Here is a 26,905-nt window from a genome sequence, read left to right as displayed (position 1 = left end):
CATCCACACTTTAGCTAGTCCGTACAGTCTACTCTTCCAGTGACCAATGTCGGTCCGGACAGCTAGAATGTTTGAAATTATAAATAAACTAGAGTGAGGAGTTATAAAAAAATTAAATAAAGCTCATAACAATCAAGAAAAAATTTTAGAAACCAAATACACTAAGGTTAAACGAGCCGAAACCCCAGGGATGAGTAACCCGTAGGGGAAGTGACGGTGAAGGCCGTTAGCAACCCTAGACCGGAGGAAAAAATTATAAAATAATTTTTAGGACTCCAGAGAAGGGTCATTGAGGTTCTTATGGCATTAGAATGCCAAGAAAATACTTAGAAAAATTTTTCTATCGGTACACACAATTTTGGCTCGTTAACCCAAACGGAGGGCATTTTGATCATTTTGTCTTCAGAGATGATTTTTTGCCAACTTTTCCAATTAAATAAATAATTTATATGACATAAAATGTGAATAAATGTTGCTAAAAATTTAATTGAAATTAAATAGACAAGAAAAGGATAGAAAATGAAAAAAAATGGCATTATGACATCATAATGATGTCATTAAAATTCCCCCAACCAATCCAATGTTGACACATGGCATAAGTTTATTTAAAAGAGACTAAATGGCTGAAAAATGAAAAAAATCAGAACTCCTTCTACCTATCTTCTTCTTGCCGTCACCCCTCCTCCATAGCTAACCATAAACAAGCTTTTCAAAGCTTGATTTTCCTAGCTTTTGTCCCACTAAACCCTATACTCCCAACACAAAAAAGTATTCTTACACCTTGGAGAGTCTTTTGGGAGCAAAAAGAAAAGGAAAAGAGGAACCCTAGTAAGTGGGTAATCTCACTCCATTAGAGGTTTGTGACCTAACCTTGGTTTTCACTTCAAATTCATGTTTAAGGACTATAAATGAGTGCAAATGACAAAGAAATTGATGAAATACAATTTGTATGCCATCCCTAAATTTCAGCAGCCTTGGTTGGGATATGATTGTGATGAGTTTTATGGAGTTAAAATGGTAGTATGGCTGCCCTCAATATGTATCTCTTAAGTGGATTGATGAAATGCAATGATAATGCATGATTTGTAATGTTTGAGTTAGGGTTTGGAGTGAAAAATGAGACTTTGATTATGTGATGATGAAAGTAAGTTTTAATGGTCAATTAGTGACCATTTGGTTCTATTTAAATAAAAAATGAAGTGAATTGTGTAGTGGGATTGGAGTTTGGTGTGGTTGCCCTTGGTGACCTGCAGGACTGGGCATGAGTCCAGCAGGTTTGGGCAGCAATAACTGAAATTGTAGAGGTTCAATTGGTGCAAGGCCAATTAGACATGAAACAAGACACATAATGGCACAACTTTGGTGAAGAAACTATACCCAGAAAACCAAACTAAGTTGACCAAAAGATTGCCCTAATCTGGGTGACCTGCATTCAGCCTGGGCAAAATGACTTAATGAACAGTGTTTAGTTATTTGGTCATAACTCAGTGTAGAAAGGTCCAATTGACCTGAAATTTTACCAGCAATAATCTGAGATATAAACCAAAAACTTTCATGAAGAAACCTAACCCAAATTATAACCACAACATATTCAAAAAGTGAGTTGCAGCCACTGCTCCAAGTATTGTAGATTTAGTCAGTCCAGAAATTCTGGAAAAATTTCAATCTGGCCAGTTGTGGTTTTTGGACCATAACTTGAGCTACAAAACTCCAAATGGAGTGATTCAAAAAAGGAAATATAACTAGACAAAATAAGAAATAACTTCCATGTTGATCATTTTGCTAAATTCCCACTGCAACAATGACTAATGGAATAATAAACATAAAGCTTGAAAACTGAAAATTTTGTGCAATTAACATTAAGCTTAGAAATGGTATTGGCAACCAATACAAACAAAATTAGGATGCAAAATGTGGTATGTTGGGAGTATTAGAACCAATGTACCTATTGTCTATGCAAAAGTCAACATTTTAGTTGACTAATGAAATGAATAGTAACATTAAAACTTGATTTTCAAGAATTGTGAAACTTAAAAGTGTAACATGCCCTAGTATACCTAGCAAGATTGGTTTGGATAGGTTGGCATGCCAATAGGGTTCTGTTAGCAGTACTGCATATGGCTTCATGCCATTCTGTGTTTCATGGCTTCCCATGCCATTCTGTGTTTCATGGCTTCCCATGCCATTCTGTGACATAATAGCCTTTGGCTATGTTATTTGAGTTGTTACACTCGGGTTTTATCCCTGATGATTATTACAGCTTATTAGCTGTTCTGTTGCACACCGGGAGACACAACGTGACCGATGGTGTGATGGTTCGAGGTACTTAGTACCCAATGCCAGTTTACCCGTTTATCCAGTCCAGTTGACTAGTATGGCTTACTCGAGCAATGATAATAAATTTTATCAAATTTTAATCAAATAATACTGCAATAAATATCAGAAATTAAGTCTACAAAAAATGTAAACATACATTCTACATACTCATTTTTATTTTATTTTATATTGTCACCACTAAGCAGAATTATTTAACGCGTCGCTTTTGCCACGCGCAGGTACTGGAGACCTAGCTGGGGAGCCCAGCAGACATCAGATCGGGTGAGCCTTCAAATCTGCATCTGGAGTCCAGAGTCACCTCACATCTGCAGTGCACATGGTAGGACATTAGGACTTTGGGGTAGCATTTTGTATTTTGAATTTTGTATTAGTTTTGGATTGTAACCATAAACTTTTGAAATTATTTGATAATGTAAATATATGAAATTTCATGTTATTGAAATTTTTTGTATATTATGTTGAGAAATATTTATGAATGTGCTTCCAGTGATGATGTGAACAGAAAAGAAAAATTTTTGAAAATAGTATTGAGATTTTGAGATTGAGTTGAGATAAGTGTGTATAATGGAGTTTGGATTTGAAAATTATATTGGAAGTGTTTTTAAATAGGTTCAGAAGAACTGTTTTTCCAATTTATAGCCGGCACTCTGCCTGATTTTCTATAAAAATTGCAGAAAAATTCAGATTTATCAAAAATTGTAAATAAATGAATTAAAAGGGATAAATTGTAATTAAAATAAGAATTGGTGCTCCGGCACACTGAGTGGCATAACTTGCTCGGCTACACTGTAGACGGGTAAGGGGTGTCATATACCGGGGCATGCAAGGAGCTCTTTAAAGAGATTTCCTTAGATTTTTAAGGATCTAGAGAGGAATTCTTCTATTTAAAAGTGTGAAAGAGTATATTTAAGTTTTGAAGTTTTGGTTCTCCCACCTCCAAGTTTCAAGAAAAGAGGTAACCTTCTTTTCTTCTTGATCTAATGGACATATCTAAGAAAATTGATGAGGGATTATATTTTTATAACTTTAATTTCATGAAAATTTATTTTAAGTTAAGTTTTTGGGTAAATTTATGCATGTTAGGGTTAGGGTTTTATGATCTTCAGTTGAAATTGTATGTTTTATAGTTAGAATAATTATGTTTAAGTGTTCTGTGCCTTAAATAGCTAATTTCCCATGATGGATTTAAAGAAATCCATGCATATGCTATGTTGGGTTTGGGGAAAACCTAAGACTTGAGTTTTTTATTAAAGTATGTAGGTATTAAGCATGATTTCAAGTTGTTTTAGGCCCCAAAGATGAGTATATGAGATGGGGTTGTATTTTGGAACTATGAAATGAGTTTAAGTGTTGATGGAAGTAGGAATCTATAGGTTTTCAACTTGGAAATTCTAAAAATTTCCAGGTTCGGCTGTTAAAAGCCAGAGGTTCAGTAGCCGAAGCATGCAGTTTCTCAAAAAATCTGGAAAAAAAAAAATTCAGGTTCGGCAGTTGAAGTCGGCATTGGATAAAAATATTATCCAAAGCCTAAGACTTTGGCAGCCCTTCAGGACTTCGGTAGCCGAAGAAGGTTCTGTCTCACTTTTTCTCCCTTTTTTTCTAAAGCTCCAAAACATGGTTTCAAGGTTCCTAATGGCCTAGAATAGGATGTTTATGATATGTATAGATTTCTAAAACCTTATATAACACTTTAGGGTTCGATTTTCTAGGATTAAGCTTGAAGGACTCGGAAGGGTGTGGATCCGAAGATAGCCCCCATTCGAGTAAGGTAATTGATAGGCTACAAAAGGTAACTCTAACCTTAATAAAATGAAAACTATTTATAGATAATTAATGAGCATCCTCATGCATCATGTCTATTAGCATAATTACAGCAATTAGCATGATTATAGGAGATTTGTGTAGCATAATTACAGCAATTATTATTCTTGTCTAAATTAGCTCATATTCTCATGTATAAATAGATGTAATATCTCTGTAAATAAGACACAGATAAATACACAATCCTTTCCTTCATTACTTGTATTCTTTCTTCTAACATTGTATCAGAGTCGTAAAGCTTTTATTTTTAGTTTCTGGGGTCTCTCTTCTCTCTCTACAATCTGTTCTGGTTCATTCTTTCATTCCTGTTACTATACCATATTTTTTTCTCCTCATCTTGTTATCAATGGAGAAATCTGATATTTCAAAACCTATGTCACTGCTATTGCTGCTACTGAGGGTTCTACTGCCATCACCATGAGTGATCTTGAGGCACTATTCAAATAGGTTATCTCTTCTGATTCTCCTATTACTATGTCTGCCACTCTGGGTAATTCTTATTGGCTTTTTGACTCTCCATGTTGTAATCATATGACCACTAATCTTAAATTCTTGTCTTTTGCAAAACCTGTATCTTCCTTACCACCAATCCATACTACAAATGGTACTAACATGAATATCACACATACTAGTCATGTGTCTACCTCAAATCTTCATCTCCCTGACACCTATTATATCCCTAATTTGGCACTCAATCTTATTTCTGTTGGTCAGTTGTGTGAAAAGGCACTAAATGTTATTTTTTCTCCCCATGGTGTCCAAGTACAAGATCCACAAACGGGACAGATTCTTGGGGAGGGTCGCAGAGTGGGTCGATTATTTGAGCTTACATCTTTACATCTGCCTTAGAGATTTGTGTCTGCAGCTACAATCCCTAATTCCTCCATTCACCAATGGCATCTTCGTCTTGGTCATGCTTCTGCCAGTAAAATTCAACCTTTAATTTCTCGTGGATTATTAGGATCTACTAAGTTTGAGTCATTTAATTGTTTAAATTGTCAGCTTGCAAAATAACCTGTATTATCTTTTTCTCATAATAATACTACTTCAGACACTCCTTTTGGTTTAATTCATTCTGACATTTGGGGTCCTTCTCCTATTTCTTCAATAAATGGTTTTCGTTATTTTATGATAGTTATTGATGATTATTCTCGGTTTACTTGGATATATTTTTTGAAACATCGATCTGAGTTATCACAAATTTACATCACATTTGCAAAAATGATTAAACCTCAGTTCTCTTGTGACATTAAAATTCTCCGAACAGACAATGCCATGGAATATCGGGATTCTTCTTTGCTTCAGTTTCTTAGTCAACAAGGCATTGTTTTTCAACGTTCTTGTCCTCACACCTCTCAACATAATGGGTGAGCCGAACGCAAGCATCGCCATATTCTTGATTCTGTACGTACTCTTCTTCTTTCTGCCTCATGTCTAGAAAAATTTTGGGGAGAAGCAGCTCTTCATGCTGTTTATATTATTAACCATCTTCCTACTTTGGTTCTTCATAATTTATCTCCTTTTGAAAAGTTGTTTGGACAACCTCCTGACTATTCCATCCTTAAACCTTTTGGATGTGTTTCTTTGTTCTTTTACAACCTCATGAACATACCAAATTAGAACCCCATGCTCATCTATGTTATTTTCTTGGTTATGGCATTGAACACAAAGGGTATCGTTGTTGGGATCCTGTTTCTAATAAGTTACGCATCTCTCGTCATGTTACCTTTTAGGACAATACTATGTTCTCTTCTCTTTCCAAATTTCATCACTCTATCAATACTGACTCTTTATTTTTCACTGACTCCTCCAAAGAGCTGTTTCCAAGTCCTGATCCAAGTGATTATGATGTGCTCAATATTAGCCCAACCACACCTGCCACTTTTGAATCTGCACCAGTTGTTGATCCAGTACCTGCGCCTGCATCTTCTCCTAGCACTACTCTTCGTCGTTCTACCCGTGTAAGAGAAACTCCTCATTATCTTTCTGATTTTCACTGTTACTCTACTATTGCAACCCTTCATGAGCCTTGTTCTTATTGTGAGGCAAGTACTGACCCTCTTTGGCAGCAAGCTATGACTGATGAACTTCAGGCTTTAGAGAAAACTCATACTTGAGATTTAGTTGATCTTCCACCAAACAAGAACCCTATTGGTTGCAAATGGATTTACAAAATCAAGACCCGTTCTGATGGAACTATTGAACGCTACAAAGCTCGCTTAGTAGGCAAATTGTACACTCAAGAGTATGGTTTCGACTATGAAGAAACTTTTGCTCCAATGGCCCGATTAACATCTATTCGCAGTTTCTTAGCTATTGCTGCAGTTCGTAAATGGAAACTTTTCCAGATGGATGTCAAAAATGCTTTTCTTCATGGTGATTTAACAGAAGAGGTTTATATGCATCCTCCTCCTGGTTATCATTCTCCTCATAAGGTTTGCAAACTTTGGCGAGCCTTATATGGATTAAAACAAGCTCCCAGTACCTGGTTTGCCAAATTTAGTTCCACTCTTGCTCAACTTGATTTTTTCTCTAGTCCACATGATTCTGCATTATTCACTCACCGAACTGACAATGGTATTGTTCTTCTGTTGCTTTATATTGATGATATGATAATAACAGGAGATGATTCATCTGGTATTTTAAAGTTACAACATTATCTCATTCAGCATTTTGAAATGAAAGACCTGGGTTCTCTCAACTATTTTTTGGGTCTTGAAGTTTCTCAAAATTCTGATGGCTATTATCTATCTCAAGCCAAGTATGCATCCGACTTACTTTCTCGAGCAAGCATCACTGATAGCAAAACAGTATCAACCCCATTGGAGCTCAATTGCAAACTTACAGCTCTTGATGGCACTCCTCTTAATGATCCTACTTTATATCGACAGCTTGTTAGGAGTCTTGTTTATCTCACAGTTACTTGACATGATATTTCCTATACTGTTCATCTGGTCAGCTAGTTTATGTCCGCTCCTCGCTCAACTCATTTCGCTGTAGTACTTCGAATCCTTCGTTATATCAAAGGCACTCTTTTTCATGGTTTGCACTTTTTCGCTACCTCCTCCCTAGTATTATCTGGCTACTCTGATGCTGATTGGGCTGGTGATCTGACAGATCGTCGCTCTACAACTGGTTATTGTTTCTTCTTGGGTAATTCTCTTATCTCTTAGCGTAGCAAAAAGCAAACTGTTATTGCACGTTCTAGCACAGAATCTGAATATCATGCTCTTGCTGATGCTACATCTGAATTACTTTGGTTATGGTGGTTATTAACTGATTTGGGTGTCACTCATTCTTCTGCCACAATGCTTCATTATGATAATAGAAGTGACATACAGATTTCTCATAATGATGTATTTCATGAGCGTACCAAACACATCGAAATTGATTGTCATTTTGTACATCATCATGTTGCTCATTGCACCATATGTTTGATTCCTGTCTCCTCTGTCAGCCAAACCGCTGATATATTCACCAAAATGCATCCTCCCACTCACTTTCAGGATCTCTTAAGCAAACTCAAGTTGGCACCTATGCTACCACTTTGAGTTTGAGGGGAGTGTTAGCATAATTACAACAATTAGCATGATTATAGGAGATTTGTGTAGCATAATTACAACAATTAGTATGATTATAGGAGATTTGTGTAGCATAATTACAACAATTATTATTCTTGTCTAAATTAGCTCATATTCTCATGTATAAATAGATGTAATATCTCTGTAAATAAGACACAGATAAATACACAATCCTTTCCCTCATTACTTTTATTCTTTCTTCTAACAATGTCATATTTAGTTAGGATGTATGCATCTAAAACATGAAAATATTGCATAATTTGTTATTGGTGCATTGATGGATATTGGATGACCCACTATCTCCCCCCATGTTATGACTATGTAACGTTACGTATGTTATGGATCCATAAGTAAATCCCAATGGGAGATCTTTAAGTTGCCCTTCAAGGGAGGTCTATAAGTTGCCTCAGGGTGCATGACATAGGTCATGTTTAAGAGAAAAGTTTAGGGAGTTACTAGTGATAATATCTATTTTACATGAAATGTTTGTGATGTGAAAACCCACATGAATGATGCATTACACATGTGTGAATGAATGATATAATTATTGATGGTTAGTTTACTCATTGAGCTTGCGTAAGCTTACCCCATTCCCTTAACCCCCCAAGTGCAAGGTTACAAAACTAGAAGAGTTCTTTGAAAAGAGAGCATCAAGGATAGCCTTAGCCCTTCCTTTATGTATGGTATATGGGTAGAAGGACATGTAATTTATGAACAGATAGTACTGTGCTGGTGATTAAAGGAAGTTGAAAATATGTAAAAATTTTTTAAGTATTATGATGTATATATTATGTTATCCCTTTTGAGGGTATGCATATTGAACCATTACACTTTGAATCTTATGTATATTAAGGTCTAAATTATGAACCATTTTTATGTTAAGTATGTTTATGTATGGATGAAAAGACTAAGGTGTAATAGTTTGAAATATGCTTAAATGGTGAGATGCAAGAATGTATGTATGTTTTTTTTTTTCAGGTTTTAAGCTTATTACTGGTTTTAGCAGCCTTAAGCTGACTCGATTCCTAGCATTGGTAACGGCTCCCAATTTGCATAATTACAAAGTTGGTATTAGGGCTTTAGATTAGATGAGTGGACCTAGATGCTAGTAAAAGTATAGAATAGAGGTGAAAGGAAGTATGTTAACCAGCACAGTTAGGAAAATACATGTCCAATAGGGTTGAGTCCCTCTATGTTATGTGATGAATGATATGTGCATGTTAGGTTCTATGTTATGTTTGATTATTATTGCACTAATTTCATATAGGCATTTTAGGGTAGCTTTGCATCTATTTTGCCCTTATATTTTAGTATATTTTATGTTTTTTCACTTAATTTTCGCTTATTTGTTAACTTTAGTTACTTTATATTTGATTTTTATAATTTTATTATTTTTAATAAATTTTTGTGGCAAATTAAAGGTCAATGAGTACATTAGGAAGTGATTTGAAGAAATTTGGAGCCCCTTAAGCATGGAGAAAAGTTGAAGAAATCAAGCCTTGAAAGATTAAGTAGCCGAAATTTGCTTGAGATTTTGCTTATGATATTGCTCAGGGTATGTCATATTGATTAACTTTAAGCATAGGGCAAGCCACAAGTCAAGCACAGCTTAAATCCAACACATTCAAGTTTTCATCCACAAACTTGTCGAGATTTGCTTTGGGTCCTACTTGAGATGCTGCTTAGGGTAAGCAGCAGTGTTTAAGGTGCAACTCAGGTCAAACTGGAAGTCAAACATGAGCAGAAAAACTCATTTTATCCCCAACCTATCAAGATTTGCTGAGGGTTTACTTAACCTTAAGCAGACAATGCATGCAGAGGCTGAAAATTATTGAAGATGTTACTTAGGGTAAGCAGTACCCTAAGCAGACTGCCCAGAACATGAACAGCTTTACTGACCTGGATATTTTTATACCTCATTTTCTATCCACTCCTTGGCTCTTATCCAATTTTAGGGCAACTTTTGGGACTATATAAAAGCATCATTTTTTAGTCTTTGCCACAAGAGGTAACAACAAGAAAAAAAGGAGATAATATCATAAAAATAGAAGGGATGTGGATGCCATCGATTCTGAAAAAAAAGGAGCTGCTGCAGCCATTTTTGAAAGCTCCAGGACTCAGAATTTTGGATTCTTCTACCTGGATTTTTTTATTTTTAGTCCTTTATCATGTTTTTCTTTACTTTTCCATCAATTTCTCTTGTAAATACCAATATGAGTGAGCAGAATCTTTAGATTTTAGAGTTGAAAAATATGTTTTAGATTAATTTATGGATTTGGACTGGTTATTTCCATATTTTATATAAATATAAGTTTTGATTCTTTCCTTGTGTACTTAATTTACTTGCCTAATGTTGGTACCCATTAGGTATTGTGTTAATCTTTGATTGAAGGACCAAAAGGTGAAGATCATTGATAGATAATCAAGGATTGAAACTTAAAATCACCTAGATTTAGAAATAAACTAGGGTTTTAAGAGGAATTATTAATTAGTTACAAAACTTAATGGGTTTTAAGTTAATCAAATATCATATGAAAGTAGGTTTGGTTTTCTTAAAATACACTTTGATTTACTTGAAAAAGATATCAAATGAATCAAGGATCAATCACCTTCAAACTCTATTTTTCCTCAAAATTAGAATAACCAAGACAAATCCCAATTAATTTATGCATGAACCCCCAACTCTGGAATCATTTTACTATTAATTAGCATTTAATTTCAATTGCTCATTATTAATTTAGTTCAATTGCATCTAGATTTAGAATTTATTTGCTTGCTCTTTATCTATTTTGTTTAGATTTGTCAATTTTACCTAGTTCATTTATGTTTACATTTTACTTTCATTGATCATTAGCCAAAATAATCACTTCATTCATAATTTGATACTCAAACAGCAAATCCTTGTGGGAACGATACTTGACTTATCACTTTATTAATTGATACAAGCTGTATACTTGTGGATTCATAAATCAAGTTTTTGGCACCTTTGCCAATGATTTAATTTTTATTTAATATTGAACGATTGTCTGTTTGGTTAATTTGGGTATTTTATTTTTAATTTATTTTACCAATTTGCTTTGAGAATTTATTTATTTTGGTTTTCGAGTACTTTTATTTTATGAGAAGGACAAAAAGTGAAGAAATCAATTTGTTCTTTGATCTAGAAATAGAAAAGACAGCAAGAGCTTTAAGAGCAGAAGCTAAGAGGAGAAAAGCTGAATTTAGAGCTTAACAACAACAAGAAAGAGCACAAAAGCAAGAGCAACCACAAGAAGAAATGGCTAATAATAATAATAACAATCGTTCTGTGAAAGATCATGCCTATCCTAAAATTGGCGATTTCATGCCAAGTATCACAAGATCAAGAGTAGAAGCTAATAATTTTGAATTGAAGCCTACACTCTGTCAGATGGTACAACAATCACAATTTGGGGGAAGTCCAAGTGAAAGTCCACATGTGCATCTAGCACACTTTCTTGAGATCAGTGATATGTTGAAGATAAATGGAGCTCCTGATGACGCAATTCGACTCAGATTATTCCCTTTCTCTTTGAAGGATCGAGCTAGAAAGTGGTTACATTCTTTGCCACCGAGTTCTATCACAACATGGGATGAACTTTCTTAAGCATTTTTAGCTCAATATTTTCCACCAAGTAAGATAGCTAAGCTAAGAAATGAGCTGACTTCTTTCAAACCTAGAGATGATGAGAGCTTATATGAAGCATGGGAGAGATACAAGGATTTGCAAAGGAGATGTCCACACCATGGGATTCCTAAGTGGATGCCTGTTCAACACTTTTATAATGGAGTTTCACCAGCTATTAGAAGTACAATTGATACATCTTCTGGAGGTGATCTTATAGAGAAATCTGATGAAGCTTTTTCTGCTTTAGACAAAATTGCTTATAATAACTATCAGTGGAGTTGTGAGAGGAATGAGATCAAGAAACCAGCTGGTATGTTTAAGCTTAATGCCATGAATATGATTAATGCTAAGTTTGATGCTTTAACAAGGAAGATGGACAAGCTAAACATGAAAGTAGATTCTTCAGTTGGAGGTTCAAGTAATTCAGCAGATGTTGGAGCTGCAAATGTCAACTATGCAACTAATTTTCCTGCATTTGATCAAGACTTTTCAAATGAACAAGTGAATTATATGGGGAACTACAATCAAAGACCAGGTGGTAACCCATTTTTTGCAACTTATGATCCAGCATGGAGAAACCACCCCAATTTCTCTTGGGAGGTAGACAAGGACAACACTAGAATTTTTAGCAGCCATTTGGGTATCAACAACATCAAAATTTTCAGCAGAATAGTGGTCCTCCTCCTAGAATTCCTAAACCTCAAAATGCACCTACTCCACCATAACAAGCACAACCAAACAAGACAGCTAGATTGGAAGCCATAATTGAGTTACTAGTAAGCCATCAAAGTCAATAAGAAATGATTTCTCAATTAACATTTAAAGTGGATCAAATGGCAACACATAACAAGATGTTAGAGAAATAAATAGCTCAACAAGCTAGCTCTTCAAATAGTAAAGCTTTTGGGAAGCTTCCTAGCCAACCTAAGAATCTAAGGGATCAATGCAATGCGGTTACTTTAAGAAGTGGAAAGGTAATGGGGGAAGAATAGGAAATTAAAGTAAAGTTAATAGAAAAGAAAGATGAGTGTGAGAGTGAATCCACTTCAACTAAAGCTAAAGCTAGTAAGGAAGTAAATGAAGAGAAAGAGGCTAAAAAGGAAATAGAAGAGAAATATGTGCCTCTTGCACTGTAGAAGCCACCATTGCCCTTTCCTCAGAGGTTTCAGAAAGCAAAATTAGATAGGCAGTTTGGGAAATTCCTTGAAGTTTTAAAGAAGTTGTATATCAACATTCCATTCATAGATGTCATTTCTCAAATGCCTTCTTATGCTAAGTTTTTTAAGGAGATTCTATTAAATAAAAGAAGGTTGGAAGATTATGAAACCATTGCACTTACTGAGGAGTGCAGTGTTATTTTGCAAAACAAGCTCCCACCTAAGCTAAAAGATCTTGGAAGCTTTTCCATTCCATGTCACATTGGAGAAATAAGTAATGAGAGAGCATTATGTGATTTGGAGGCTAGTGTCAGCTTGATGCCACTTTCCATATGTGAGAAGTTAAGGTTGGAGATCTAAATCCCACTACTATTTCTTTGCAGTTAACTAATAAATCTATAAAGTATCCAGTTGGGATTTTGGAGAATGTGCCATTAAAAGTTAGAAAGTTTTTTATTCCAGTGGATTTTGTTGTACTAAAGATGGAGGAGTATGTAAGAATGCCCATCATGCTTGAAAGGCCATTTTTAGCCACTGCAGGAGCTAATATAGATGTAAAGAATGAGAAATTGAAGTTGACGGTGGGGGAAGAGGAAATAGAGTTTGATTTATTCCAACATCCCAAGGAACCAGTTGTGATGAATTCTTATTACGGAGTAAATGTTATAAAGCATGATGCTAAAACTGAAGTTACTAAACTAGAGGAAAATCAAGCTATTCCAATGTAATGTAATCAGCATAAAGTGCAAAAGAAAAAGTTAGCTTCACCATCTCATTTGATTAAAAATGAAGCTCAAAAGTTAAGCTCAAGCCTCAATCTAAATCACACAAAAGAGGAGATTCATCTAAAGTTTGTAAGAATATTCTTCAAGATATTGTTGGGATTCTAAACAAAACAATAGGTATTTCACATGCAATGGGAAAAACTTAAAGTATAAATTCATTTCAGCACTTGTTGTGAAAGGAGGCAACATTTTCCAATTCCAACCACCATGAGCATTGAAAAAAAGGGTTAAGCTAATGACCTTAAACAAGCGCTTATTGGGAGGCAACCCAAGTTTATTTTTAGTAGTTTGTTTGTTTTCTTTTTGCGTTTTGAGTTTTACCCCATTCAACTCAAAAGTGACATTTGTTTATCTATTGTAGGTTATTTATGAAGATTGGCCAAATTGAAATTTGTTACAAAAGGGAAAGAATTGCAAAGCAGCTGATAAGGGGAGAAATTCTGCATTTTTTCAGTCTCTGTGAACAGTAATTTTATACCAATTTGTGTCAGATTGTTGATATTGGAAATTTGATTAATGAAACATGTTCATATGCATTTTATTGTGTATTTTGTTGAATTAAACTTGATTGAGGATTGATTTTAATATTTTGGATTGATTTTAACTTTATTAGTGTGCCAAATTATGTCTGTTGCAATTTGGATATTTTGGTGCATACAGAGTTTTTGTTGAAAAAGTTGTTGTCCTTGTTACTAATATAATTCTTATTACTGATATTGTTGTTAATGCAAATTTTGGTACTTGATGTGAATTTTAGCTATTGATATTGCATATATAACTGTTAAATTTCAGTTTTAATTTATTTTGGATTTCATGTCTGCATAATTTTCTTGCAGAATGTGCTTGAATAAAGCTGCTTAACTCTTAAATTTGCATTTTCAGAATATGTTTTACTATTTTTTGGAAGTTTTTGGGTTGAGTTATTAGTTTTTTAGTGTAAGTGTGCATTGGGTATATGCTAGAGATTAGGATAGCCCTTTGGTAGCATTTGGAATGTTTTTAGTGAGCAAAATCTCAGTTTTTAAATAGACCAGCCAAAATTTGCTGAAGGTATTGCTTACCCTAAGCTGTACCATATGCAAATCTTACTTAACCCTAAGTAACAGGTTAAGCAACTTCTTAAACAATTTCTTAAGCAGTGTAAATTCATACATTTGGGATACTTTTTTCACATTTTTTCTCTCTAAAGCTTCATTGTTATCATTTTGAACTTAATTTTGGAATTCTTGAGCTTATATTAATCTAATTCCCAATTGTATATATTTCATTAATTGATTAGTGTACATAATTTTGCTCATCTTTGCATTCATTTTAGACATTGAGGACAATGTCTCATTTGAGTTTGCAAAATTTTTAAAATTTTTTTAGCATTTTCATTCATTCATTTATTGCATTTCATTCATTCATATATAGTTAATCCATACACTTATATTTATACCACACATATGTCTATACTCATACACATACACTTGCATATAGTTTTTATATAGATTACACTTAGTTTTAATTTGATTTATGCATTCATTTAAGGATCATACATATTATAAAAATAAATTTTTACTTTGTCCTTAGAGGATTGAGAGTTTCTTTGAAGAGTAATTGAGCTTCCTTTTAGAAACGTTTGATGGATTGAAAGTTTTGGATAACTGCAAGGTTATTAGATTCTTGCCTTAGTTTATATCTTCTTAGCCAAGAGCTACCCAATCAATTGCATTGAGTTTGAGTACCTAGAGAAAACTCTGTGGCAAGAGGTAGCTAATTGATGTCTCACCAATCCTAGAATAATCCTTCTAAACCTTTCAAGGGGAAATCATAGCATGCACTTGAGAAAGAAATGATCTAGGCATTCTTTGGATATTAAACCCACATTTTAGCCTTAGCTAACCTCACTTTAAAATTTTCCTTTGGAACCAATTTGGGCCTACATTTATCCCTTTCATTTCTTTGGTACCCACATTACTACTTAGCCATAAACCCAAACACTTACCTACTCTTCATGAGAATAATTCTTTAAGTGATAGATACATTGTATAAAAAAATAATAAAATAAAAAAATAAAAAAAGAAAGAAAAAAAAAGAAAAAAATATAGAAAAAAAAGAAAAAAATATATAATAATTAATTGGGAGAAGTGACTAAAGTAAAAAGGCTAGCTAATTCAATTATCGTATGTAAAGTAATTCACCACCCAAGTACACCAAGAAATGAGTTTGGGGGTGAATTAAAAGGGACAATTGTAACTCAAAGTCAATGTTATTTATGTAATCCCTCCAAAAGCTTCAAAGTTATATGCTAGCATTGGTGAATAGTTGTAAAGTTCCTTCTCCCATTTGATTCTTTAAAAAAAAAAAAAAAAAGAGAGAGAGAAAAAAATTGTGTGTCTTGATCTTTTAATAATTTGATTATTTTCATACTTTGTTACCTTTATCCTTCCTTTGCGAGCCACATTATCACCCCCTTAGCCTCATTACAACCCTTGAAAGTCCTTTTGATCTTTTGATAGTATTTTGCTACATTAGTGGAGATTGGAATAGAAGAATTGCCTATGGGATTGGGATATCATTCATCCATTCGTTTATTTCCATCAATATTATTTGAGACACTTTAGTTTATGGATTGCTCTAGATTCTATTTAGGTATGATTATTCTTTGTAATTGATTGGTTTGGCTTGATGATATGGATAATTGGCCCAAGGCTAAGCGGTGATAATTTTCATAATGATTCAATTCTTTGTACCTTAAAAGTGGGTATATGGTTTGTTGGTGGCTAAAGGTAAGCTTGAGAGCTTGGATAAGTAGCTTTCATGAATTTAAGGGAAGGTACCCCAATTGCATTAATTGTTTTCAATTTGCTTGAAGACAAGCAAAAGTTTGAGTTTGGGGGAATTTGTTATACTCATTTCATATAGGCATTTAAGGGTAGCTTTGCATCTATTTTGCCCTTATATTTTAGTATATTTTATATTTTTTAACTATATTTTAGCTTATTTGTTAATTTTAATTACTTTATATTTTATTTTTTATAATTTTGTCATTTTTAATAGGTTTTTATAGCAAACTGAAGGTCAATGAGTGCATTAGGAAGTAATCTGAAGAAATTTAGAGTCCCTTAAGCATGGAGGAAAGTTGAAGAAAACAAGCCTTGAAAGATTAAGTGGCAAAAATTTGCTTGAGATTTTGCTTATGATGTTGCTCAGGGTATGTCATATTACTTAACTTTAAGCCTGAAGCAAGCCACAAGTCAAGCATAGCTTACATCCAACACATTTAAGTTTTCATCGACAAACTTGCCAAGATTTGCTTAGGGTCCTACTTGAGATCCTGCTGTGGGGAGGGGAGTGTGAGGCGAAATATCATCCATTAGAATTATATAAAATACACCAGGTAATGCTCAGAAAGATGGTGGAGTCACAATGGTCTCACTTAAGTACCACCTCCTTAGACAGCATTTCCTAGACATGCACTTCATACAATCCTAATAGAATCAAACCACTGGTAAGTACCGTCTTCCCATAACACTACCACGGTACTAAGGATTTATGCTACGAAGGCATAGATAGACAGGAGTCGCCACCCGGGTAATAACCGGGACATATTCAGTGTTTCTTTCGAGGGTCATGGATGGCAACTTACTCCTTGCAGAGTTTCCACAACTGTCATTACCATAGCCCAATGTTTAGGTTCGGGATAGTGGGTATGTAAGGGGAAGGTGTTAGGCACCCCTTACGCCTGGTCTAACCTCGTTGATTCGAGTGCCATTCCTCTACTAATGTTTCTAGAAGTTTTGTTTATTATTCCTTTATTAAACTTTATCCTAAAAAATACAATTCTAATCCTACACACGCAAGTAATTCACAAAAGAATTGTTGTTTACACAAAATTTTCATGCACAAGTAATTCCTATCTATGAGGTTGCTAATTATTTAAATGATATTTACCATATGACTAAAATTAATTTATTATTAAGAATTTAATTTACAAACAAATTCAATTTCAAATAACCCTACGTTTCTATTTAACCTAATTAATTAATTTTCACCAAGTTACCCTAAAGACAATTGAACTAAGTTAATTATGTACATGTGTAATTTATTCTAATATCACATAAGGCCCAAACAATCACAACCTAATAAAAATTTCTAACATGCAAATTTATTTTACAATTACCAAGTATTAAATTAAATTTATTTTACATGCCAATGTTAGTTTAATTTACAAACAATATTAATTTTAATTTACAAAATATTTATTTAAATTAATTACATGCAAAAAGTCAGTTAAATTAAAAAAAAAAGTTAATTTTAATTTATCAAATAAAAGTTCTATTATTACTACAAATTCATGCCAATGCTTATTCGAGAAGTCTAGAGTTACTTACCTGTTGGTAAATACATTTACCATTGGGGCAAGCTACCCTTAAAAAAGGGTCTTCTCTTCTAGTATGGCAATGATATCCCTGGCTTACTCCCGTTTAGCTCCATATAAGCTCCACGCAAATGCTCTCTTTGGTACTTACCTTACGACTACTTACCTATTTTGTTTGTAATAAAAAAATAAAGAAACTAAAGAAAATAAAAGAAATAAAGAAAATATTAATAACAATTTACATTGGATTCTAACTCTAGTCTTCTAAAGGGTTAAGATTCCTAATTAGTTACAACTAACTAATGGTCTAAGTCTTCTAATATGATCCAAACACTTCATAACACTTCTTGAATTAAAAGAACACAGAAAAATAGATCAAATATCAATTAAAACCTAAGAAAATACAAGATGCATAAATATACAATTTCTAAATTCTGGCAGATTAATAGTAGCAAGAAATCTGATTTTTTAAAAATAGTTAGACATGCCTAAAAATCATAAAAAAAAAAATTACAGAAGATAGCCTACATATCATACAAGATCATAAAATTTATAAATCAAACAAAACCCTAGCCGAATGGTCTACATAAATCGTAACTTTTCTAAGTGACAAAATCGCACTACTTTTTTGTAAAATTCATAACTCATTAATCACAGCAGATATGAATGCAAAACCAATTGGAAAAGATTTATAAGATTCTTAAGTTAATTTTAGACACTAGATTTACACAAAAATATTAAGGAACAAGGGAGATATGGGCTCCACAAGTCAGATATCCTGCAAATCAGATTTTACAGAAACCCTAACTTCAAACAGCCATAACTTACAAAATATTAAAGCTTTTTTAGTGATTCTTAAGCTTAAAATAATGGAATTTCGTGTAAAATATGAATATAATTTTTACAAATTTTTTCCAGATTCAGAAAATAAAGAAAAATAATAAAAATATGAGAGATAGAAACTAAACATGTGCAGAGTTGTGTATCCCCTCAAATTAAACATGATTACATGATCTATATGAACATATAAAATAAATTAAAGACAAAGAGCATAGAATTAAAATATTATGTGGCATAGATCTTGAAAAGAAAACAATAAAAACTAACCTTCCAGAAATTTTGTATGAAAATCTTCTTGAAGAAAAGAAAAAATAAGGAAGAACTCAAAGAGTCTTGAATATCTCTAAATTTCCTATAGCTTTGAATTTTCTCTTCCTCTTTCCTCCCATCCCCCCTTCTTTCCTTCTCTAGTAGGGTATTTATAGGGTTTTGGGATAGAGGTGTGATAGGTTTTGGAGTCTTAGGATGATAAAGTTTAGATGACTTAAACAACTACGATTACAGAATTCGAATAAGACTGGGATATGGGTGAGGTGTTTCAACCAATAGGAAGAAAGGAAAAAATGAAAGGCACCAATAGGGAGTGAGAAAGAGGTATGGTAGGGTTTGGAGTCCTGGTGTGATAAAAATTAAATAACTTAAATGACTAGGATTGATGAATTTGGATGAGACTGGAATATGAGTGAAGTGTTCCAACCAATAGAAAGAGAGGGAAAAGGGGTGACACCAATAGAGAATGAGGAAGAGAGTGGGGCCAAGGAGGAGAGAAATATTTTGTTATTTTAATTTTCAGAAAATAATTAAATGGGTCCCATTTAAAATTCCTAACTAATCTTTCTTAGGCCCATGGGGCCCGATTAAACTTAATTAGATCCATTTAATAACTACCCATATTAAATTTAAACAAAATAAAATTTTATTTAAATTTAATTAAATTAATTTCTCCAAAACTTTATTATTATTATTATTATTATTATTATTATTATTATTATTATTATTATTATTATTATTATTATTATTATTATTATTATTATTATTATTATTTTTCAAGATCATGCCACGGAATTAATAATTCAGCTCCATGCCTCCAATTACATCTTACAGTCATATAATTTTTCATCATCGGGTTTTCCACAGCCTTAATGCACATACTAATCACAAAATAAGGGTCTACAGTTTGCCCTCCACTTTGGCGAAAGTTGAAATCAATGCGAAAGCATTGCTCAAGTTTCGTCAAAGTGAAACTCAAATTTCTAATAATTATGAAACATTGGCTAAGAGGATTAAGTATATCTTGCTCGGTCGATATACTCTATGTTATGAGACTAGCTACGGCCTCATAACAGTATTAACTATGTCATGTGAAAAATGAGTGTATCTTGCTCTGTCGATACACTCTGCGTCATGAAACTAGCTACGGTCTCACAACAGTGATAACTGTGTCATGTGAAAATTGAGTGCATCTTGCTCTGTCAATACACTCTGCGTCATGAGACTAGCTATGGTCTCATAACAGTGATAACTATGTCATGTGAAAATTGAGTGCATCTTGCTCTTTCAGTACACTCTACGTCATGAGACTAGCTATGGTCTCATAACAGTGATAATTGTGTCATGTGAAAATTGAGTGCATCTTACTCTGTCGAAACACTATGTGTCATGAGACTAGCTACAGTCTCATGACAATGGCAACTTCGTGATTTGAAATGTTGTGGATTCGTATTTAGGACCGCAGTCTTAAACTACCTATGTATCCCCCTCGTTATCCTGAGGAATAATCAGACCCACTCGTAGTTTGACACTTGAAACTATGGTCATGCATGTTCTTCTACGCCTTACACACCTACAGGTGACATGTTGATGCATGTTCTTCTACACCTTACATAACAATGCCATATGCCTTAAATAACGTCTAAGGACTTATCAAAAACTATCTGTTATGAAATGTTGTGGGTTCGTATTTAGGACTGCGATCCTAAACTACCTACGTATCCCCCTCGCTATCCTGAGGAAGAATCAGACCCCCTCGTAGTTCGACACTTGAAACTGTAGTGATGCATGTTCTCCTACGCCTTACACACCTACAGGTGACATGTTGATGCATGTTCTTCTACGCCTTACACAACTATGCCATATGCCCTAAACAACGTCTAAGGACTTACCAAAAAATATCTAATTCATGATTTGAAAAAAAAAATTAGGATGACTGGGTCTCAAAATTCTCTCTGATTTTTATACTTCCTGTATGCTACTTCCTATCATGGGCATGCTGATTTTACTAGAGATTCTAAAAAAACTTTGTCCTCTAGGGGACCTCTTTTTGTAAAAACTTTCTTATAGCCTCAAAGTTTTTAGAAGAACTGTTCACCAAAAAAAAGACTTCCTTAAGGTCACAATACAATTTCTCTCTGATTTTTCTTTTTTCTTCTCTCCCCCCATGGTTCATTATTCTAACGCCATTTCAAAATCTTGTTCTGCCTTGACTCCTTTCTTTTCCATGAACTCAATTCTTTATGCCCTAACTTTTGCCTGAAATGCCCTTTTGGGTTTTCATCTCAGCGGGCTTGCTCTAACTTTTGCCTAAGCGGCCCTTTTGGGTTTTCCACCTAGCCAGCTCTTTTTTTTTTTTTAATTTGAAATTGGACAATTGCCAGGGCATTCATATCAAGCACCTATCTTTTCATACTCATAAGACGTAGATTAAATCAAAACAATGCAGTTCAAGTACATAATCATTTGATGTATCCCTCAAGACACAAACATTCACAATCACAATTAAATAAAACATATTCCTGGTTAATGCAATAAAAGCTTCTTTATTTATTCAGGTACACCATTAGTCCCTCTTACATTTAGTTTTACCAAATTTTCAACCTTCCAAAGTTAGAAATAAGCTTTATAACCTGCCGAATGGCCTTTTCAGGTTTTCCATCTAAATCTTCTCTCTTCTCTCCTTTTGCAGGTTTTCAATTTAGCATTTTTTTCTTTTTTTTTTTCTTTGACCCTTACTTTTGCCTAGACCGCCTTTTGCAGGTTTTCAGCCTAACGGACCTGTCTCACACAAAGTACCATTTGAGCTTGTCTAAGTTGACTGGTTCTTGAAATTCATTTCCATCCAGGTCTGATATTCTTACAGCACCTCCTGGCAAGATCTTTTTGACTATGAATGGACCATCCCAGTTTGGCTTAAACTTTCCTCTTGGATCAAAAGGGATGGGCCGAGCTTGTTTCAAAACCATGTCTCCCTCTTTGATCTTTCTTGGCTTCACCTTCTTATTAAAGGCCCTTGCTATCTTCCTCTGATAAGCCTGCATATGATACAAGGCTCGCATCCTCTTCTCATCAATCAAAGCTAGTTCTTCATATCTTTTATGGGCCCACTCATTTTCTAGGATCTTAGCTTCTAACATCACTCTTAAGGATTTGACCTCTTACTTAATGGATAGCACTACTTTAGTCCCATACACTAAAGAGAATGGGGTTGCCCTCGTGGATGTCCTCGTAGTACTACGATAACCTTAAAGAACATAAAGGAGTTTGTCAGGCCAATCCTTATATGTTTCGAATATTTTTTTTTTTCAACTAGAACCTTTCCATTCATATGGGACCACACATTTCTACATGTACTTCTTTCATTATTTGCTTAGCCTATTTTTCTATCACACATAAGAGTTTGTAGAATTACCCCCCAGCTAAAGTAAATTGAGTGGCTAATCTATGAATTATTACTCTATCTCTTTTGTAGGCTTAGTGCGAGTATTCTCTAACTTCCAGAGACCTCCTTATGTCTTCATATCATTTTCCTTCCCTCTCTAGGTCCACATGTGCTACTATTAATCCTTCATAGCATGAAATTTTACTCCTCATTAGGATAACTAGCTAAGTCAACTTTTTATCATTCTTTTCCTATGGGGACACTAGCTTAGCTTGGGAATCGGCCATCTAATTTTAAGCTTGAGGCATGTGCTTCTTGATACATTGTTAACAAGGCTATAAATTTATCTCTTTCTTCTTGGGTTAAATCTTCAACTAACTTAATGTCTTTAGGATTATTTGGTGTACACAAATTAATAGAGATAGATTTTGATGCATTAACAAAAATAGATTCTAAATGATTATGAATGCCATGCATATGCCCATTAGAATAAACATCAAATAAGTAAGTAGAAGGACTGGGAATGTTATTGATCTTTGCCTCAAAATCTTTATCAAGTACATCAGAATTGGAAACATCAATATCACTACTGTGAGCATTACAAAAGATAGACTCAAACATAGGAGTGTAGCTTTAGGTGTTTGGCTTTTCATGCAATCATTAGATCAATGGTGCTGATTTTCTGCTTTGGCTCTTTCACATGTGGTAACCCCTAATCATATGTCAAGGTAATTGCCCCTTCTTTCAAGAAATTAGGAGGATTTAGCTCTTCTTCCTCTTCTATTAGCTCATAGCCTAAACCATGACTCGTGATCTGCCCCTTCATCTTAAGAAAAGTCACCAGACCATCTATACTTTCTCCTAGGCCTATGCTAAGAAAATACTTCATCCCTTTCTTCATAGTAGCCACTTTTAGATCCATCTAGTTTTCATAGATCCCAACAACTTGAAAATCAGACACTAGTGGAACTGAACCATCTAGTTGTAATGTAACTATCTCTTCATCAGAATCAGTCCAGACATCCAAAGGACCCTCATCATAGCTAGAATTATCATAAATGTCAACAACCATTATAGACTGAGGTTCATTGGGCTTTTGGATGGGTTAGATAAAGTCAATAATTTTGTTAGGGTTATTTAGGGTGATGGAGATCATGTAGAGACCTAGTGTAGGTGAAAAATTTAGCTAGGCATGGGGCTTTTGATTTGATTTTCTGGGTCAATTATCCTTTTGGCATTAATTAGGTCTTAGATATCATGCTTAAGTTGAAAGCATCATTCAGTGTCATGACTGAAGGCTTGGTAGGACCGGCAACATTGGTTGATATCATAGCTAGGTGGGAGTGGATTTGGTAGTGGTCTAGGTGCTAAGAGCTATAAGAGGTTTTGAGCTTTGAGACGCTCCAAAACTTTGGATAAGGGTTGGCTGAATTAAAAAAATCTCCTTAGGGTGAGAGACACAATTTGAACCTCAATAACTTTAATGCCACTTAATTGTTCTATCTCGGGGCCTCTTTCTAAAGTTGACCACAATTTTCTCTTCTAACTCAAACATCATGGCGTTTAATATTTCATCAAGCATGGCCTTAGTTTCTTCCATCTTAAGTAGTGTAGGTGAAATCCTTACTAGTCTTTTCCCTTTCCTAACCCAAGTGACTTGATTGGAAGTCTCTTTTGTGTGTTTTGAGGCTATATTTGATTAAAAAAATAGGATTTAAGGGTTAACCTAAGTATGCTATGTACATGAATGCAATGCATGAATGGACCATTTTTTTTCTTTTTTTTTTCCTTTTTTTTTTTTTTGCCTTTACTTTTACAAAACCAAAACTAAACCAAAACCGAACCATACCAATAGAACCAAAACTGAACCAAAACTAGACCATATAAACTGAACTAAAATCAAACTAAAGACTGAATCAAAACTGAAAAAATCTCCAGAACTGAATCTTCACCCCTTTATACCTTCAACTCTCACGTGCAGGGTAAGAAAAAAAATTCTATCCTAGGCGACGGTACACTGGACACACCAACAGGGGCTGGTCCAAGACGATCCTTCCCTCACAAACATAGGATTTATATCCTTAAAGTGTAACCATAAATAAGCATCCTCTTGCTTAACATGGGTTTTGAAATGGACTTGGGCCTATACACACATTGGGTTTATGCATAGGCCTAAGTGAAGGAACGGAAGCGTGAAAAACACAAGATTATACCATTGAATTCAAAAATTTTCACCTAGGGTCACATGCACCATGCAAGATTTATTTTTATCTATTTGATTTCAATGATAAAAAACATATTAAAACTCTTTTAATATGTTTTTGGATCTGTATTTGCCATTTAAGATTTTAAAATTAATCAGATTAATTTTAGAACCCTAGATTAAATCAAGAACGATTACACTAACCTCTTAATGTGCTGCAACGTGTCTGCGCCTTTGAGATTCGTCTTCAGGACACCAGATGTTGTCCCTCTAGCTTGTCCACACCAAGAACACCTATGGCAGCCCTTGAACAGCTTCTAAAGCCTTTTCTATTAATTAGAAATTCAAGTTCTGCCTTTTAAGAGATTAGAGATGTAAACAGGACACTATAAATAATTTCTAGTGTTCTTAATTCAAGAGATTGATGGCTAATCTCTTTGAATTGATGAGAGATGAAGAGAAATAGCTGGAGAGGCTCAAAGTGGCGTGACAATTGAGAGGAGAGGCTGCTGGTTATGTTTTCTTTTTCATAACCACACTTAAATAGCTAGGTTAACACATTAAACCCTAGCCACATGTCACCTTTTGATTAGCTCTAGGTTTAAGTGACCCAATCACATTGTGCCAAGTGTCAAACCTATATTTAATCTTGATTTTAATCATCTTACATGATTAAAAATATTTGGCAAGCTTATGTGTTATGGCCATGTGTCACCATCTCATGGTGCACGTGTCACACTGTGAAATGACCAAAATGCCCCTGTGTCTTAATTTTGAGTTCTTAACCCAAAATAATTCTTTTCTTCTTCTAATTAATTTATATCAAATATAAATTAATTAATTAATCTCTATTAATTAATTTCTCATCAATTAAATTCATATTTAAACACTTTAAATATAAATTTAATTTATACTACACATCCAATAATCTAGATTTGGTTTCAAGTCATGCTAGGGACTTTGCAATCTAATTGCAAACCAAACCTATTTAATTAATCAATTAAACTCTTTAATTAATTAATTAAATCATATTTAATTAGGTGATAACTTGTGTATGTGTGTGACTTACTAGGCTCATCACTAATTGGCAATGAGACATGATATCAACTCTTAATATCATCAGAACTCTTTCTTACCATAAATGATTTCTCTAACTCATTTTATGAACCTCATAGACCATGGTTAACACCTAGCATAGCATGCCATGGCCACCCAATTAGTAATAAGATTTACCTTAAATGAACCTATAATCATATGTTACCATGCACTAGAATCTCTCTACAAAAATCCCAACTCAAGCCGAGTCATGGTTTATGTCAAACTCCATTTGCTATGAATATTATGTTCTCTTTAATTCCAGTTCTTGATTAAAAGATTTTTCTCATCGTAAACTCTTTCTCAATAAATCTATCTGTCTGCCAGAACTTGAAACATCAAGAACAATTAAATGAACATAGGATTTTATCTCTATTTACTTAGAGGAACAGATTCCATCTTGATCAACACCTACCTCCATATATAACTAGCAGAGCCAACACATGCCCATATACCCATACATAGTACAAGTATGAAAGCAGATCAAACTCAAACTACCTATATACAAGATAACCGTGTTATCTCGTGTCTAAAGATTATATGCATCGATATGATTTATGACAAAACATTGACAATAGTAAACACCATGTGCTTGTCATAAGTGTCACTGGTTCGGCCTACTTATCATTTATAAATGCCTATCAAGTTTGTTATATGGCATGAGACTCACCATTCCAAAAAATTTATATATCATATAAATAACTTGTGAACAAACATGAATACAATCTTTACCGGATAAGTCACGCCTTATTATGAAGTATCCTCGATTGTGAACCTATTTATGATACTTTGTGCTAGAAATATTGTCACTCATATTCTTAACAACTTAAGAATAATATTTCTAACAAAATATCAATGGACCTTTTCTATTACACATAAATATATTATGTAAACGGAAAAGTGGAAATGCCTTTTATTATTAAAAATATGTACAAGATACATACTAAATGATATGCTCTAGGGCATACTACTAACAATCTCCCACTAGCACTAGAGCCATTCATTACAATATCTTAGACCTATCTTCTCAAGATGTCGGTCTAATCGAGTCGTGACATAGTCTTAGTGAATGGATCACCGGATTTTCACCGATGCTATTTTCTGCATGGCTACATCGCCGCCCAACTATTTCTCCGATAATGTGGTAGCGCCTTTCTATGTGTTTGGATTTACGGTGAGACCTTGGTTCCTTAGCTCGTATGATCGCTCCATTGTTGTCACAAAGGTAATGGAATTGCCGACTCAATGGAAGGAACTACGTAAGTTCTCGCACGAACTTCTTCATCCAAAGCGACTTCTTTTGCAAAGATTCGATGCAAAGAATATACTCGACCTCGATGAGTGGAATCTGCGATCGTGCTCTGCTTGGAACTCTTCCAACCGATCGCACCTCCATTACAAATGAACACATATCCAGGTAGA

General features: G+C 34.1%; 1 non-coding gene across 1 annotated transcript; it reads right to left on the bottom strand.

Annotated features, from left to right (window-relative positions):
* Nucleotides 1-11,403: 11,403 nt before the first annotated feature.
* On the bottom strand, nt 11,404-11,510 carry LOC131180531 (small nucleolar RNA R71). Its single transcript, XR_009149298.1, has one exon. It is a non-coding gene; the product is annotated as a small nucleolar RNA R71 (small nucleolar RNA).
* Between the last annotated feature and the right edge of the window lie 15,395 nt (nt 11,511-26,905).

This window comes from Hevea brasiliensis, chromosome 5 (genome assembly GCF_030052815.1).
Source record: "Hevea brasiliensis isolate MT/VB/25A 57/8 chromosome 5, ASM3005281v1, whole genome shotgun sequence".
Taxonomy (NCBI): Eukaryota; Viridiplantae; Streptophyta; class Magnoliopsida; order Malpighiales; family Euphorbiaceae; genus Hevea; species Hevea brasiliensis.
This window is presented reverse-complemented; position numbering and strand designations above follow the sequence as displayed.